Source organism: Macrotis lagotis, chromosome 1, assembly GCF_037893015.1.
Source record: "Macrotis lagotis isolate mMagLag1 chromosome 1, bilby.v1.9.chrom.fasta, whole genome shotgun sequence".
Classification (NCBI taxonomy): domain Eukaryota; kingdom Metazoa; phylum Chordata; class Mammalia; order Peramelemorphia; family Peramelidae; genus Macrotis; species Macrotis lagotis.
The window spans coordinates 360933092-360945822 of NC_133658.1; the positions used below are offsets into that span (position 1 = coordinate 360933092).

At 38.6% G+C, this 12731-nt stretch overlaps 1 protein-coding gene across 6 annotated transcripts in view; it reads left to right on the forward strand.

Moving 5' to 3' along the window:
• The window catches only part of RASGEF1C (RasGEF domain family member 1C), a 156881-nt gene that overhangs the window by 103196 nt on the left and 40954 nt on the right, over nucleotides 1-12731 (forward strand). The window lies entirely within an intron of this gene.

A 12731-nucleotide genomic window follows, 5' to 3' on the forward strand; every position in this document is an offset into this window, starting at 1 on the left:
ACCACAAACAAACAAAAATTTATAAGAACACCATATGCAAGATACATAGAAAATGAATAAGAGATGGAAGGTACTAGAATGAAGAGAGGTCAGCAAAGGCTTCCTGTAGAAGATAGGATTTTTTTCTAGGCCTTGAAGGAAGTCTGGGAAGCCCTGTGTAAATAAGGATATAGAGCATTCCAGACGTGGGGGATAGCTAAGAAATGCCTGGAGCTGAGAGATGGAGTGTCTTGTTCATGTAAATCAGTGGGGGTGGGGAGCTGCTTTCCTCCTAGACTGAATATTCAAGAAATCATAGAAAGACTTCCAGAATTCATATAGCTTAATAAACATCACATTTCTAGTGAATCATATACTGATAAATGATACTGCCAGTAGGGTCCTAGAAAACATTTATTGGAAGGCTATGTAAGGAATTATTGTTCCCAGCTGGAGGATTTTGTGTATATCCTTATTAAATTTCATGTTATTAGATTCAGTTCATCATTCTAGCTTCTCAGGATCTCTATGGATCAATCATCTATTGTTCTGTGTGTTAGTAGCCCCATCAAAATCTGTGTCATCTGCAAATTTGCTAAGTGCACCATCTATAGCTTCAGCCAAATCATTGATAAAAAAAAGGTTAATTAGAGCAGGTTCAAGAGGGAGGTATGAGTAAACAATAGTATGTTTGAAAAGGATCTAGGGGTTTTAGTAGACTGTGAATTTTATATGAATCAATCCTGTAGTGTAGTAGTAAAAACAATTAAGCTGCATTTATAGATGTGTGGTATTTGACAGGGATGGCATGTTGATAGGACAGCTGGTATCTGTTACAGTCAGAACATATCTAAAATATTAGATGTATTGGGAGGTGCCATACTTTAGTAAAAAATATAGACAACCCAGATTACTAACAAAGGAAGACTTACAGAATGGTGATAAAGGCAGCCTGGCATAATACAAAGGGCACAGGACTTGGAGATGAGAAGATGCGTTGAAATCCTGCCTCAGACACTAGCTGTATGTTCCTGGACTACTAACTTAATCTCTCTGTGGCTCAGTTTCCTCTAAATCTATGATACCATGATTCTATGAGGATTGTGTGGAGAAACTAAGGAAGTATGGAGAAGAAGAGACTCAGAGGGAACATTGAAACTACATTTGTGTATTTAAAGCTCTATCATGAGGATAGAGTACTGGCCCTGAATACAGATGGACCTGAATTCAAATCCAGTCTCAGACATTTACTAGTTGTGTGACCCTGGGAAAGACACTTAATCCCATTGCCTTTTTTTTAAAAAAGTAAAAATCTATTATAGAGAAGAAGAATTGGGTATCTTCTGTTGCCCCAGTGGACTGAACAAGAAACAATGAGTGAAAGTCCCAAAGAGAAAGAATGATTTAAATTTGATAAAAGGGAATACCTCTTAACAATTAGTACACAAAAGTTGGCTTCATCAATTCTCCCTCCCTGGAGGTGTTCAGACAGAGCCTAAATGATGCCTTATCACAGATATTGTAGAGAAGACTTCTGTTCAGGAAAGGGTGGACTACAGTTCTGTGACTCTGTGGATTTAACTTTGAGATACTCTGACCAAAAGATAGCCATACCTACTCAGGCATTTCTCAATAATCTCTGATTTGGGCAAGAGACACAGGAAGGTGGACTCCTAAACAAGGTTGAACATGGGTGGTCTAGCAGGTTAGACACCTAAGGTGACCTGAAGTTTGTTAAGGGTACAGCAAGACTACAAGAAGCATTTTCAGGTATGTTCCAGTAAGGTCTCATCTAGGAAAAATGAGTTGTCTGCTATTTCTGGGGAAGTGCCTGAGAGAAGCACCACTCCTTACTTTTCTCTGTCTTCTTCAGGTAGGACATTTGCCTAGAAAGTAACTTGAAAGACTATATAGGGTGTGTAGTCAGGAAGACCTGGGTTCAAATTCTGCCTTAGATGCTAACTAGCAATGTGAACCTGGCAAGTCCGTTAACCTGAATCTCCAAATATATCCTCTATGATCCCTTCTTAATCATTGAGAATACATAAGAAGAATATACGATCTAGGATATCCTAGAAGGAATGATAGCTCAAGAAAAAGTGAAAAGCCCCCAATTGACAAATGGTCAAAGGATATGCAAAGGCAATTTACAGATGAGGAAATCAAACTATCCATAGTTATATGAAAAATTGCTCTAAATCACTACTTAATAGAGAAATGCAAACTAAAGCATCTCTGAGGTACCACTTCACACCTCTCAGACTGACCAATATGACCAGAAAGGATAATGATCAATGTTGGAAGGGATGTGGGAAATCTGGGACACTAATTACATTGCTGGTGGAACTGTGAACTCATCCAACCTTTCTAGAGAGCAATTTGGAATTATGCCCAAAGGGCAACAAAAATGTGCATACCCTTTGATTCAGCAATGCCACTACTGGATCTCTACCCTGAAGAGATAATGAAAAAGGGTAAAAACATCACTTGTACAAAAATATTCATAGCAGTCCTGTAATAAACTGTGGTATATGTATGTGATGGAACATTATTATCTATTAGAAACCAGGAGGGATGGGAATTCAGGGAAGCATGGAAGGATTTGCATAAACTGATGCTGAGTGAGATGAGCAGAACCAGAAGAACATTGTACATCCTAACAGCAACATGGGGTTGATGATCAGCCTTAACGGACTTGCTCATTCCATCAGTGCAACAATTAGGCACAATTTGGGGTTATCAGCAATGAGGAAAACCATCTATATCCAGAGAAAGAATTATGGAGTTTAAACAAAGACCAAAGTCTATTACCTTTAATTTTTTTTAAAAAGTTATCTTAGTATATAATTTTGCTATCTTTCATATTTTATTTTTTTCTTAAGGATATGATTTCTCTCTCATCACATTCAACTTAGATCAATGTATACTATGGAAACAATGTAAAGATGAACAGACTGCCTTCTGTGGGGGGTGGGGGAGGGAAGTGAAATTAGGGGGAAAATTGTAAAATTCAAAATAAATAAATAAACTTAAAAAAAAAAGAAATAAAAAGCTGAAAAGATGACAGAAAGACCTGAATATAGTAGAGACTTATGTCCTCTTACCAAGTAAAGGAGGATGGTAGTAAGAATCCAGTCAAGTCAATAATCAATAAATATTCTTTGTATACCATTTGCCAGCCACTGCACTAAGTTCTAGAGTCAAAGAGTCAAAAGACAGTCCCTATCCTCAGGGAACTCAAAATATACTAGGGGACATAACAACAAACAAGTACAAACAAGTTATTTAAGGATAAATAGGAAATAAATAAGAAAAGGAAGACTCTTAAGAGGGTTTAGGAAAATCTTGTTGTAGTTTTAGAACTTTTTTTGAGACTTTAAGGAAGTCAAGGAAGCCCTGCAGAGATAAGGAGGGAGAGCATTCCAGTTAAAGGGGAAAGCCAGAGAAATGCCTGGAACTTAGAGATGGAGTGTCTGCTTGTGCAAATAGACCAATGTTACTGAGTCAAAGAGAACATGTGAGGGAATAATGTATAAGAAAACTGGAAAGTTAGAAGGGGGCTAAGTGATGAAGGGCTTTGAATATTAAACAGAGCATTTTATTTTTAATCCTGAAGGTGAGAGATGGAGGGATGCCCTGGAATTTATTGAGTAGGAGGATGACATGGTTGGGATGGGTTAGGAAAATCACTTTGGTGACTCAATGGAGATTGAAGTAGGGAAAGACTTAGCAAGTGATTGGATGTGGGGGACAATAGCTAAGGGTTGAGGATGACACCTGAATTGTGAGTCGCAAATACTAGGAGGATGGTGTTGGTTTCTACAGTAATATGGAAATTATGAAGGGGGAGAGGATTTTTGTGTGAAAGATGTTGAGTTTAAGATATCTTCTGGGCATCCAGTTCAAGATGTTTGAAAAGCAGTTGGAAATGTGATATTGGAAGTCAGCAGAAAGATTGGGGCAGGAAAGATAAATATGAGTCATCAGCATTTAAATGGTAACTAAATCCATAGGAGATGATATGATCACCAAGTGAAATAGTATATAGAGAGAGAAAAGAAGAAAGCCTAGGTCAGAACCCCAAAACAATCTATAGTTAGAAAATGTGATCTGGAAGAGGATCCAGCAAAGGAGACAGAGAGAGAATAGTCAGAGAGGTAAGAAGATAACTAGGAGGAAAATGGTGTCCTAAAACCTAGAGATGAGAGAGTATCAAGAAGAAGAGAGTAGGGGTGGCCAGGTGGCACAGTGGATAGAGCACCATTCCTGGAGTCAGGAGAACCTGAGTTTAGATCTGGCCTCAGACACTTAATAAATTACCTAGCTGGGTGGCCTTGGGCAAGTCACTTAACCCCATTGCCTTGCAAAAACAGAAGAAGAAGAAGAAGAAGAAGAAGAAGAAGAAGAAGAAGAAGAAGAAGAAGAAGAAGAGAGTGATCAATAGTATCAAATATTACAGAGATTCAAAGAGAATGAGAATTGACACTTAGATCACTGGTAACTTTGGAGAGAGAGAAGTTTTGGTAGAATGATCAGATTAGAATCTAAATTGTAAGGGGTCAAGAAGAGAGTAAGAGGAGAGAAAGTAGAGGAATTTATTGTAGATGGGCTTCTCAAGGAGTTTAATCACAAAGGCAGAAGAGATATAGGACAACAGTTAACAGAGATGAAAGGATCCAGTGAGGGGTTTTTGATCTTTGAGAAGATCTGGGTATAGTAATAGATGGCAGGGAAATAGTAGATAGAGAAGTGATGGAACCATCTGTTGGTGAAAATGGATTAGAATTAGATCACTTGAACAAATAAAGGGTTTGGTCTAAGGGAGTTTCACCTCATCAGGTGAAACGGGTGAAAGCAGGAGAAAGTGGCAAAAGGAATATGAGAGTCAGTGTAAGAGGAAAGGGTTCAAGAGATTCTTTAGATGAGAAAGTCTGCTCTCTTGATCAATTTTGACCCCAAAGAGAAAAGGAGAAAATGTATCTCTTCCACTTTTTTGCAGAAGTAGAGGTGTGGGTAGGTGTGGAACACTGTATATACTCTCAGACTCGGCTGGTGTGTTGATTAGTTTTGCTAAACTTTTCTCTCTTCTTATGTTTATTCTTTGTTACAAGGAATGGCTCTTTGGTTAAGAGAGGCAAGAGGGATATGTTTGGAAATTACGATGATGGAGAAACAAAAGAGATCATTAAAAACTCACAAGAAAGGCAATCCTAAACACTATATTTTGGGAAGTCCACTGACAAATTGAGCACATTTAGAGCATGGTGACCATGACTAAGGGATTCAGAAGTCATTTTATAGGAATATACCTAAAAGAATTAAAAGTATTTTACTGGGTTAAGAGAAGATTAAGGGTGCTAGACTCTTGGTCCCTGGGTGACAAAGTTAACTGAAGGTTATGATTAAGATCAGTCAAAGGGACTTGTGAGATTAATAATAATATCAACAATAATAATAGCATTTCGATGCTTCACAAATATCTCATTAGATGCAATTGTTGTCCACATTTTCTAGATAAGGAAACTGAGGCACAAAAAGGCTAAATAACTTGCCCAGAGTCATGCTGGTAAATGTCTGAGACTGGATTTAAACTCAGCTTCTTCATGACTCCAGGTTCACTTTCTTTCCTTTATGTCACCTAGTTGCCATAACCTTATCTATCTACCAGATTGATCTACCAGTTTCAGCCCCCATCCCTTAGGTGAGTATAGAATTTCCTAGAATGTGTGTATGTGTGTGTGTGTGTATAATACATATGTTTATGTATATAGAGATACAGATAGAGAGAGATAGATAGACAGACAGATAGATATTGATAGCTTTTATTCAAACTTACTATGATCAGGCATGGATTTGATGGATGTAGTTTGGGGTCAGACTAAGTCTTGGTAACATTGTCCGGGAGAACATATGGTAGAGAGTAATTGTAGATAGTAAATATATCATAGAACTCACCACTGAGTAACAAGGAAGGGGTTTATCATCTTCTCTGCCAGTTTCAGAGAAAGATCTAGCCTTCTATTCCAAAAGCATTCCAGAGTTGGGATGACCACCAATCTTATGCAGACATTGCTTTGACCTCCCCTAAGCATTGCTAGTCATTCACCTATGTGTTCATTGATCGTGGGGATGGAGATGTAGTCAGAGGGAATAGCTGAGAATGGAACCTAAAATCCATGTGAAAGGGCATGTTCTAAGTGTACAAGTGAGCTTTATTATTGTAGCAAATGCTATTGGAGACCAACTTGCCATCTTGATGCCAAACTATGGAACCTAAAATGGTAGTAGTCTGGTTCATCTGCCTATCAGATTGGGGATGACATGGTAGAAAGATGAATCTTTCTTTACCTGAGGATCCAGAAATAATTCAATTGAAAAATAAGAGAGAAATTGCTTCAACTGGTAGCAATGTGGGAGGGAAGATAACAAAACTGGAAAAAAATTTAGGATGGGTATGTGGCCTTGTTGGTGGTGAAAAAAAGAAAATAAGCCACCTAAAAGGTTCTGCAACTACCAGAATGACGTCATACCCCAGATACAGGAGGAAGCCCCTGAAGATTAGTATTAATCTTGCCCTGGGACAGACAGTATTGTATAGAACCTGCTTACTTGCCCACCAAGTTCTAGGCTCAAGAATTTGCCTCACAAGACTAGATATAGCAGCAGATGTTATGCCCTATGTGTGGCCATCAAAGAGTCCCATGTGACTATGTAACATTTCAAACAGAAACATTCACTGTGCTGGACTGCTATAGCAGAGAAGAAATACTCTTACAAAACCTTGCCAAAAGCATACAAGTGCAAGGAGAAAAAAATGACAATCTGTGGTACACCGACCCTCCTCCTAGTGTAGGCATCAGATTTCATAGGGCAAACATCTAGGCTTATTTTTAATTCAATTTTTATTTATTCTATTTTTAGTTCTCTCCCTTCTATCTCTCCCTTCCCTCAGAGTTTTTAGTTTTCTCCCTCCCTTCCTATCCCCATTGAGAAAGCAAGAAAAAGAAAACCCATTACAAATTTTCTATAGTCAAGTAAAATAAATTCCTACAATAATCATTTCAAAAAATGCTTCAATCTGCACCCTGAGACCATCATTCATTCAGAATGAGTGTAAATAGCAATTGTTTCTGTTTTAGCCAGAAACCATGAGGGTCTTCCCCTCCCAGATTGACTTTTTTTGACTATGCAAAAGAGGCCATTCTTTGTTTCATTTCTTTCTTCCCTACCTGAATCCACTGAATGGATGTTGACTCAGTCAAACTGAAACAGGTTAAAAAGGTCAAGGTCTCTCACTGCATCCAAGACTATTTCCAATCATCCTGAACCATATCTGGCCAGTGGACCCAAATGGCTCTAGAGGAGAAAATGAGGCTGGTGACTTTGCACATTCCCCCTCACTCAAATCCAGTTCATGTGTATGTCATGGCATCACCTCTCTGATTACATGGTCCTCTTTGAGGACAAACTATATCTATTCGCCAAGGTACCCAACCCTATATTTGTAGGCAGTATAAGGTAACTCATAGAGCCCTAGGCTGGAAACCAAAAGACCCAGGTTCTAACAAATGCACCCTAAGAGTTCCCTTCTCTAAGAATTTGCCTAACACATTTGTTGTTCAGTCATTCAATCATGGTCTATTTTTCATGAACCTATAGTTGTGTCTATTGTCTTTTCTTGGTAAAGATACTGGTGTTGTTTGCCATTTCCTTTTCTATATGTTCCCATTTTACAGATGAGACAAAACCAGATTAAATGACTTGCCCAGGGTCACACAACTAGTAAGTATCTGAAGCTGGATTTGAATTCAGGTCTTCCTGATAAATAATAAGGCTAAATAATGCATATTGATCAGGCCTTAATTTCTTCCTATGTAAAAAGTGAAAGACTCCTCTCTAAGGTTCCAGTCCTGCAGATGTCAGTCTAAGTCTCAGTGTGGTCCTGTAGTGAACTCAGGTGCAATTTGAGCCTGTTCTAGCCAGCCCCATGAGGCCACGAGCACATTTGTTATGAGATTCTATTTTCAGAATGACTGTCAGTCTTCAGTGCTTCAGAAACCTTGCAGGCATACCCTCCTGTGGTCTCTGTGGTTCAGACTTCAAGATGAAGGACATTCCAGGGACCACCATGGCTTAGTTAGGAGCTGGGAACCCTAACAGAAGGCAAAATCAGCAGGAGACCTGGAACACTCAGACACTATTTCTCTTCCAGACCTTGAGGGAGAAGAGAAAAAGCATCCCAAGAAATGTGATAGTGCAGGAAGAGGGGCCAATCCACCTTCCTCCCTGCCTCCACCCTGCTTTAAGGGCTGCTTTTTCAGAATTCTCCATAAGCTGCCTCTTATGGAATCCTGGATAATTATAGGCAGGGCTCCATTCTCTTTAGAAAGCTGGAAATATATTTAAAGTGACATAGTGGGTGTTGTGAAGATGCTGTAGTTGTATGTGAGTGTGTATATGTGTGTGTTGAAGATTTACAGTCATTTACGTTTACTGTAATTAAAACAGTGCCAATTTAAGCAGTTCCCTCTCAGCAGTCTGTTCATCTGTAAAAAACATCAACTGTAGGAAGCAGTAGAAGGAGCAAACCCCATAGAACAAAATGAAGTCAGAACCCAGAGCAGACCTCATGCCTTCACTGGCAGCATCATAGGTCCAGGAGTAAGGCGCAGCATCATTGATCTTTCCCAAACCAGCTACCTGACCTCTTTTTTAAAAAATGTTATTGAAGTCTTTTGCTTAATATCATTTACATTTCCCACTATATCCCTCCCCATTCGGCCTCCCAAAGAGTCATACCTAATAATAATAATAATTATATATATATAATAATTATTATTATTATTATAATGAATTTTTAAAGGAAATAGTCAAACTAGTCAACACATGACCATATCTCTGAAGTCTTTGACTTGTATAAAACCATCACCAGGAATTCTTGTTTCTTCAGCAGAATTGGTTGGGGTGAGTGATGGTAGTGCAGCACAGTGATAAAAAGAACAGAGATGAGGTGGTTTGTTCCTTGGAGACTTCAATCCTTACTCTTGTGAGAATTGGTAAGTAAAGTGGGTACTAGGAGAAGGATGGTACCTCGGGGACAGTAGCATGATATAACAAAGGATTTTGAGACAGGCATGGGGACAGTGGTAACTTCAGGGAGAAAGCATCCATTTATCTCACATCCATTTCAGTAATCATGAGCAAAACTCCAATCACCTTGTACTAGTAAAAAAAAAACCTTAAGTGTTTTTGTTCTTTCTTAAAATTCCACCATAATTTTCCTCAATGTATCTTCCCCTCCCCCTTTAGAGAACCATTCTATAGAACAAATAATATTTTGAAAGAAAAGAACAAGTGTTTTTAAATAATGTAAGCAATCAATACATAGGAAAAAACTTCATTCATGGACCCCACCCCCGTGCAGAAGGGTGGAGTGTGAGATGTTTTCTATCTCTTCTTTTAAGACATTCTTATTTGTCATTTTCAGTTAATTCACTTTCATAGTGGCGGTATGTGTGGGGTTGCTTGTTCTTTCCATCTACATTGATATAATCATTGCATATAAAAAAATTTTTGGAACTTCCTACTTCATCCTGCATCAGTTAATGTAATTCTTTCCATCCTTCTCTGTATTCATTGTATTTGTCAATACAATTGTATTCCATTATTTCATGTAATACAATTTATTTAGCTATTCCCAATAGATAAGCATCTATTTTGTTTCCATATCCCAAATAGTGTTGTTCTAAACATTTTGGCAAATATAGACTTTCTTCTTATCAATGGTCTCCTTGAGAATCTCTGGGTCATAAAATGTGAACATTTTAGTCACTTTATCTGCAAAATTCAAAATTGTTTTCCAGAATAGTTGTATTAATTCACAGCTCCATCAGCAATGTACTATTGGAATTCATTTCCCCAACCCCTCCAACATTGACTATTCCCATCTTTTTCTCCTCTTTCCTTTCCTTTCACTATTATACTGCATTTGCAGTCTAATTTTCTGAGTACTGCTTTGACCAGGTTGGAAAATGTTACTTTCCTGCTCAAAAACATTGAATGGCTCCTTGCTGTCTTGTGAACAAAGACCAAATTTCCTAGGCTCTAGACACTCAAAGCCACCCGCAGCCTGGTCCTACAACCTCATCATCCTAGATCACTTCATCCCTAGACCTCACAAAATTGAAGTATCCTCTGCCTTCAGGACCCTCCTTTACTCTCTGACATTGGACAACTCCTAGAACCTCCATTTAGGGAAGGTTCTCCCAGTAATTTCTTCATTTCCCACCATGTTGCTCTCTCTTTTCAGCTTCCTTTTATATATTTTCTTCCACAATAGATTGTAAGCTCCTTGAGGGTAGGGATTATTTTATATTATTTGTATTTGTATTCCCAGGATTTAGCACAGTGCTTGGTCCATATAAGTTCTTAATAAATGCTAGTTGACTGGCTAATTGGTGCCCCCCAACCTTTCAAGCTTTCCCTTCTCTTTATGCTTTACTCTACCTAAACTTTTCTTTACACTCTAACTCCATATCCTTGCTTGTGCACTTTGAAATACCACCTCTGTTTCAACTTGGTGAAACCTTTTCAGTCCTCCAAAGCCAGCTTAAGTATCCCTTCCATTGTCAAAGTTCCCTGACCCCCCCGGCCACATATCATCAGCTGTGAAAATCATCTTCAACACAAAGCAGTGAAAGTAGCAAACCTCATGCTCCAAAGCAGTCATTAAGGTCTTGAATAGCCTAGACCAGAAGTTCACAAAACTCCAAAATGCATCCCAAATAAGATGAAAATATTATTGGGATATATTTACAAAATAAATAAAAATGTAATTTGCTTTCATTTGGTTGTTCAGTCTTCAGTGCCTTCCATAAGATTTTCTTGGCAAGGATACCAGATTGGAGTTTCATTTCTTTCTCTAGTGAATTCAGTCAAACAGAGGTTGAGTGACTTGCCCAGCTAGTGTCTTAGGTCAAATTTGAACTCAGGTCTTCCTGATGCAATACAACATAAATATTGTTAATTTAGGATTTTCCAAGTCAGTATGTTGCTGACAGGGATCTATTTCTATTTGAGTATGACACCACTGGCCAACACAACCCTCAGATGATCTAACTGCACTTGACAGTTTTGTGATTATTATATCAGCTTATAGTGAGGAAATAGCCTTCACTATGCAGGTTGACAACTCGGTGGAACTTCCAGTTGCCTAGAGCTACTGGAAAGATTAAGTGACTGGGTCAAGATCACAGAGTCAGTATGTGGCAGAGGTAGGCTTGAACCCAGGTCTTCTTGATAACAATGCTGACCCCTATTGTCCGTTGTGCCATATAGCAACTCCTTATGTACTCATATGCTAATATGTCTTACATTGATTTTTTCTTTTTGCATTTCACATTTATTTTTACATTTCCACATTTATTTTCCTGATTCAACTCCTGGTGGCCCAAGACCATGTCTTATAGATTTTTGTATCCCCAGTATCTTGCAATGGCTCTTTTGTGTTTGCTGGTTGTTGAACAAATGACTATTTCCCCATCAGTCTATGAGCACCATATTCTGCCTCTTCTTCCTCTCTGTGCTCTCTGTAGTACAGTCCCTTACAGGGTCCTGCACAGAGCAGGTAACCAGGAAGTATCTAAGGAATAAATGAGGGAATGAATGAATGAATGATTCCTGCTCTTTCTGTGGCGTTCTTTAAGGGCCTAGGGGCAAGCAGCTGTTGGATGAAGATAAACTGTTCCCAGCACTCTGCTATTCCCTGATGACAATGGTGACAGTAAATTTAAAAAAAGGCTTACAGGTTAGTCTTCTGAATTGAAGCTTGGCCTCAAGACCTCCTCTTTTTCCTCTTTTCTGGGGGGACTGCAAGCCTCCATGGAAATCTCAAAGAACTACTGAGGGGAAGGCATTTGTCCAGCTCCAGTAGCTGGTTGACCACACGGCAATATGGGACTAAGAGGGAGACTGCAGACTCTTGAATTCTTGCGGGATACTGTCTGCTTGTTGTCTATGAACTCCCAACTATCCATGGTGTTGCCAGGAAAAATAATTCATCAAATTGAAAAATGAAATCTAAGTAAAACAGATGTCTTAGGCCAGTACTTTCAAACTTGTTGTTTGTCCTTCATACTTGAAAAAGACCATGACACTAGGGAGGTGAAGTCATGAAACACAAGTCAACTGGATTTAAGTGACAGGGTATTGTGCAGTCATTTGTTACTCCAGAGTTGTCTGGATCCAGGTACCAGATATGGATCAGGACAACTGAGAAGACCTTGTATGCAGTGGACCAAAATGATCTTAATCTTTGAAAGCTATGTCTTTCCCAGGTCACAGTTCGACTGAAGCAATGCCCATTTAGTTATGAAGATTAGGTAAGAGAAATGAGGGAGAGACACAATAGCCACTTCCAAAAAAATTAAGTTGGGATGGAAAGGAAGGACCATGGTTGCATGTTAACTTGATTTTAAAAAGGTAACTTTATCTAGATTTTATTGTATTTTTATTTGATTTTTAACATTTAACAAAATAAATATTTCTCAGTTACATTTTAATCTGGTTAGGGTCTCTCACTCAGGGAGTGTTGGGGACTGCATATAGCCTGGGACCTTTTTCTTAGACTTTAAAAAACAAATTCCAGTGTTATGGTTTCCTAGGGTAACATGTGGACTATTAGTATCTAGGTTTCCTTTTTTTTAGTCAAAGAACTTATAGCTTTTAATTCACTAGGATGAAAATTGTTCTCC